The sequence below is a fragment of the Otolemur garnettii genome, unplaced genomic scaffold (assembly GCF_000181295.1).
Source record: "Otolemur garnettii isolate 467f Iridium unplaced genomic scaffold, OtoGar3 scaffold00015, whole genome shotgun sequence".
Lineage (NCBI taxonomy): Eukaryota > Metazoa > Chordata > Mammalia > Primates > Galagidae > Otolemur > Otolemur garnettii.
The window spans coordinates 29230076-29236480 of record NW_003852410.1 but is presented as its reverse complement, the minus strand read 5'-3'; positions in this window follow the sequence as shown (position 1 = coordinate 29236480).

Here is a 6405-nt window from a genome sequence, read left to right as displayed (position 1 = left end):
CAGGTGGTCTTTGTGTGAAAGGATCACTCTGTCAGGTGAATGATTTTCCTCTCCGCTTGTTTCCGATTTGAAATTTGGCTTGTCTTATGCTTAGCATTCCCTGGACAAATATTTGTGGGGTACCTGCAGGGTGTGCTGGGTGGGACCCAGAGGGGAACCCACGCATCTCTACCAGTTGGACAAAGTGCTTAGAGGTTCCCTATCTTCATTCATAACGCCCTGGAAAGAAGGATGCACCCCTTATTTTTCAGGTACAGATACAAGCTCAGGTTTGTGCAATTAATAGATTACGGGAGCTGGGATTTGAACCAGGTTCCTCAGGACAAAGACTGGTTGATTTTTCACCCTTTAAGACTGGGAAAGAAATCAATACACACCCACAGATGAGTAGCAGACTGAGCCTCCTGTTCTGGCAGGTTTCTTGAGAACTGGTGACCCTGAGCAGAGGTGTCCTCTCCTCCTGGTCTTTGGCCACCCACCTGTGATACAGGACATTTTGCTCACAAAGGGGCCTAACCACTTCCCACGTATCCTCAAGGTGGTGTCCAGCTCGTGTCTGCAGGAAGTGGCAGAACCTGTGTCACAGCCTTGAGGATGATCACCTTGTATGTCCTGCTGGGAGAGTGGGGGTTGGATCCTGGCAGTCTCCATTGCTGTGGGTGGTGGGTTCAGGGAAGGTGGCCTTGAACTCAGTGTTTGGAAGTGAAAGTTCTGACTTCCAGTCTAGCTCTGCCAAGGATTTGGGTTATCACTAATGGTGGGCAATTATTTACTTCCTCTCTCCTATAGTTTCCACATCTTCTAATATTAAACTCCCCATGTTTAAACTGTTTCTTCACCAACTTCAGAGCTGACCCTGCTCTGTATGTTTTGACCGTGATCATTTTAATTTGTTACACTGAACTATTGAGTTTTCTAGCTTAAAAAGGCTTTTTTACTATGTAAAATTTCAAAACTGTACAAAAGTAGAGAAAAAATAATGTAACCACATGTATCTAACAATTATCATTACACATCTTGTTTTTTTGATTCTAACTTTTTATCTTGAAATAATTTTTAACTTTTAGAAAGTTGCAGCTCGGCGCCTATGGCTCAACAGGCTAAGGCGCCAGCCACGTACACCTAAGGTGACGGGTTCGAATCCCCAGCCAGGACCCGCCAAACAACAATGGTGGCTGCAATCAAAAAATGGCCAAGTGTTGTGGCGGGCACCTGTAGTCCCAGCTACTTGGGAGGCTGAGGCAGGAGACTTGCTTGAGCCCAGGAGTTGAGGTTGCTGTGAGCTGTAATGCTACGGCACTCTACCCAGGGGGACAGCTTGAGGCTCTGTCTCAAAAAAAAAAAAAAAAGAAAGTTGCAAAGTTCTTGTATTTACTTCATTCAGCTTCCTCTAATGTTAGTATGGTACATGGTACAACTCTGAAATGAAAAACAGTAACACAGTTACAACACTACTATGTAATGTTCAGAACTTATTTGTGTCAGAAGTTCCCCAAGATCAACCTCAGGTTTAATGATTTTCTAGAAAGGCCCACAGAACTCAGAAACTGTTATACTTGTTGCTGCCCAGGGAGGTTCATTTGCCAGCTGCCTAAGAGGAAGTCAATATGGGAAGACAGCAGGATTTACAGCGGAGAAAAAACTTAATTCTGCATAGCACTAAGTGCGGAGATGGGAGGAATGTCTCAAATCTGCCTCCCAGAGAATTTTGAAGGATAGTTTGGAGGGCCAAGGATTAGGCAGTTAGGTTTGCTAATTGACTGGGTTTAGGTGGGAACCATCAGTTCCACACCAGTGCACTGGTAGAGGGGCAGGGTCGTGGAAGACAGGTTCGTAGTGTAGTTCAGGCCAGGCATTTCTGGAGGGGTTGTTGACCAGAATCCAAGTTTCTCAACCCCCTCAAGGCTAGCAATAGCCTGGTGGTCTACACAGGATATCTGGTACCCAGCAGGCTCAGGGCTAGGTTTCTGAGGGACCTGTTGATCACAATCCAGGATCCCAGGCACTCCCTTTCAGGTCTCGCAACTGCCCTCTTATAACCTGGTGGCTGAGAACAGAATGCATAGCAACCAAAGATTACTATCACCTGAGTCCCACCCAGGCATAGACAGAAATCATTGAAGCGAGTTAGGCAAGTTTAAGAGTCTCATCTGTTGCCCTGGGTAGAGTGCTGTGGTGTCACAGCTCATAGCAACTTCAAACTCTTGGGCTTAAGTGATTGTCTTGCCTCAGCCTCCCGTGTAGCTGGGACTACAGGCACCCACCTCAATACCCAGCTATTTTTATTTTCTTTTATTTTTTTGTTGCAGTTGTCATTGTTGTTTTAGCTGGCCCAGGCTGGATTCAAACCCTCCAGCCTCAGTGTATGTGGCTGGAGCCCTGCACACTGAGCTACGGGCTCCGCCCTATCCTCAATTTTTAAAGTGTAAGTTGTAATCACATGGTGTGCCTGCTTGATTTTCTCTCCTTTGTTTCCCTTCTTCTGACTGTTAATGATTACTTGAGGCACCTTGCTTTGAATAACTCCAACTAAGTTTATGCATTATGCTGTCAACGTAATGTGTGATTTTTGATTGAATAAAGAGACCTATGGAAGAATGGCCAGTGCTGCACTTACTGGCTGTCCTTGAGATGCTGGTGCTCGCAGGCTCCCATTGGTTATGTCACCTGAGATAACTGACTCTGAGTTTTTTCTCACATCAAATTCCCTCAGTGCAGATCCTGGCAAATGTCGTGGGGACCCAGGCCCCCACAGGGGTCAGCCAATTTGCTGGAAGTCAGGATCAGGATCTCAGGTGGGGGTCATAAGACCAGTTAACTTAGTTTCTTAGTGTAGGCCACCAGTTTGGGTGGGTCAGCCAATCCACCAATGTAGCCTCCAGCTCCTCTACAGGTCAAACTGATACAGTGTAGCCTGAGGACCTACTATACATCACATTGCTAGTATAAACTGCCTGACATGGCCCAAGGCTCCAGGTATACAAAGATGCTCTTTTCAGGTAGGATATTTTAAGAGCTTATATACACAGAGTGTAACTCCCAGGAGCTGTCAAAGGCCAGTCCTTTCTTTGGAACATGCAGAGTTTCAAACATTGCTGAGTTTTGTTAACTGGTTATTCACAGATCCTATTTCTTTCTTCCTCTCTTACTGTCTTACTTTGTGATTGGATAACTTTCTATAGTGGTATGCTTTGATTTCTTTTCATCTTTTGGGTATTTACTACCAGGCTTTTGTCTGTGGTTATCATGAGGTTTACATAAAATATATTAATAGTTATAACCAGCTATTTTAAGCTAATAGCTTAACTTCAATCACAGAAGATATTTTTACTATTCTCTCAACATTTTATGTGTTTTAAAAACTTTATTTTTGTTAAAAAATTTATTGATACACAACAGTTGTACATATTTGGGGGGATACATGTGATATTTTGATACACCCATATACTGTGTAATACTCAAGCCAAGGCAATTGAAATGTCTGTCACCTCAAACATGTATCTTTCCTCATTGTTGGGAAGATTTCAATTGTCCTCTTCTAGCTTTTTTTTTTTTTGAGACAGAGTCTTACTCTGTTACCCTGGGTAGAGTGCCATGGTGGTCATCATAGCTTGCAGCAACCTTAAACTCTTGAGTTCAAGAGATTCTCCTGCCTCAGCCTTCTGAGTAGTTGGTACTATAGGCACCCGTTACAATGCCCAGCTATTTTTTTTTTTCTATTTTTAGTAGAGATGGGGTTTCATTCTTGCTCAGGCAGCTGGTCTTGAACTCCTGAACTTAAGCAATCCATCCACCTCAGCCTCCCAAAATGCTAGGATTACACCATCCTGGGCTTCTTCTAGCTATTTTGAACTATACAATACATTATTGCTAGCTAGAGTCATCCTACTGTACTATCCAACATTAGATTTTCTTTCTTTTAACTATATTTTCATACCCATTATCCAACATCTCCTCCCCCACCCCACCCAGCCTTTGTTAACCACAAATCAACTTTCTACCCCCATTAAATCCACTGTTATAGCTCCCACAAATGAGTAAGAACATGCTATATTTGTCTTTCTGTGACTGGCTTATTTTGCTTACCTTAATGACTTCTGGTTGCACTCATGTTGCTGCAAACAACAAGATTTCATTTCTTTTATGGCTGAATGCTATTCCATTGCTTATATGTACCACATTTTCTATATCCATTGATCCAGTGGTGGGTATTTATGTTGATTCCATAGCTCAGTGGTTAAGGCACTGGCCACATAGACCGGGGCTGGCAGGTTTAAACCCAGCCAGGGCCTGCTAAACAACAATGACAAGTACAACAACAACAACAACAACAACAACAACAAAATAGCTAGGCATTGTGGCTGGTGCCTATAGTCCCAGCTACTTGGGAGGCTGAGGCAAGAGAATCACTTAAGCTCAAGAGTTTCAGATTGCCGTGAGCTGTGATAGTATAGCACTCTACCAAGGGTGACATAGTAAGACTCTGTCTCAAAAAAAAAATAAATTATTTCAATCTCTTTGTTAAATTTCTCTGATAAATTTCTAATTGTTCCTCTTTGTTACCTTGCAGCCTGTTGAGTTTTATTACAATTGCTACTTTGGATTCTTGATCTGAGGACTCACACATTGCTGTCTTATTAGGGTTGGTCACTGGCTTCTTGCTTTGTACATTTTGGGAGGTCATCTCCCTCTGTTTATTGTTTTTTTCTTGTGATTATATGTCTATGGCCCAGAATTGAAGGAGTAGTTGTTACCACCTTTTCTGGCTTATTTTGGTCTTTCTAGGATATGTTTGCTTACAAGTTCTTTGCAGTTACTTGTGAGTCCTCTTAATCCTAAATCACTGCCTTTTTTTCAGCATTGGATGCTGCCTTAAGCCCATGTTCACCCTGGGTCTCACAAATGTTCAAAATGCTGTTCATCCTGAATGGGAGTGTCCCAAGGGGAATACTCCAACTGTGAGGGAAGGCTAACAGAGGTCTGTGCATTGAAGGTCCATGGAGCTCATCTCCTATATCATGGTGCTACTCTGTAGCCTCTTTAATTTGGTATCTCCTTTGGCCGAGATAAAGAGTAGAGTTTCATGTGCTGGAGTTTTTAGTTACACCTCCCCCATTTAGCTGTCCTCAGGGGTTTTCTTCCTATAGGTTCTTGCAATGCTTCCTGTTGGGTGTGCCAGGAATGTATTCCCACTAGGGAATCCAAAATGGTGGGGAAGTTCCCTGTCCACCTCAATCTCATCTTTTCCAGTGTAGAAACCAGGAGTCAGGGAGGAATTTTTTACATGCAGTGCCCAGAATATTGGTGGAGGGGTCTTATGGAAAGAGAAGTCCATTTCTCTTATCATCTGCTGAGAGTTTTTCACTTCTCTGCAGTCTCAAGGATTGTCTCAGCCTCAGATTTGAGTTCTGGGATGTTGCAGATGATAATTGTGGTGTTGGATATCTGTTTTTGGTTTTCTGTGGGGAAAGTAAAGTCAGACTGCTGCTACTTTACCATTTTTTAACATCACTTTATTTTATGTTTTTGATATCACAATGTATATCTTTTTATATTGTATATTCCTTAACAAGTTACTATAGCTATATAAAGGACAGTTTTGTCCTTTAACCTTCATCCTACACATATAAGTGGTTTAGACACCGCCATTACAGTATTGGAGTATTCTGAATTTGGACTATATACTTTTAGCAGTGAGTTTTACACTTTCATACATTTTCTTGTTGCTAATTAGTGTCCTTTTCTTTCAGCTTGAAGAACTCTCTTTAGCATTTCTTTTAGGGTAGGTCTAGTGGTTATAGATTCCCTCAGCTTTTTTTTCTGAGCTTTTGTCCTTTTTCTGAAGGACAGCTTTTTGTATTTTTGGTCAGCAGTGTTTTTCCTTCAGCACTTTGAATATATCATCAATGTATATTGCTGAGAAATTTGCTGATAGCTGTACTGGAGTTCCCTTGTATGTGATATGCTTCTTTTCTCTAGCTGTTTTCAGAATCTTCTTTTTAGCTTTGATTTTTGAAAGTGTGATTATAATATAATATGTTTTGGTGTATCTTGTTTGAATTGAACACCTGATTGAAGAACTTTGAGCTTGTACCTGGATATTTATGTCTTTCCCCAGGTTTGGGAAGTTTTCTGTCATGATTTTGAAAAAATAAGCTTTGTTCTCCTTTCTTTTTCTTTGCTCTTTCTGGGAGCCCATAATGGTGGCCCACATTTAAATTTCATTTGGAATGTTTTCTGTGTATAGATCTAAATTAATTCTTTCTTAATATTATTATTCTCTTAAAGAAACATTTAAGTTTTGTAGAACAAATTCATTTGCTAGATGAATGAATAAATATTGAGAAATATTACGTTGCTCTTAACACTTTATAGACTAACTTCTTATATTTTCTTTTTTTTTTT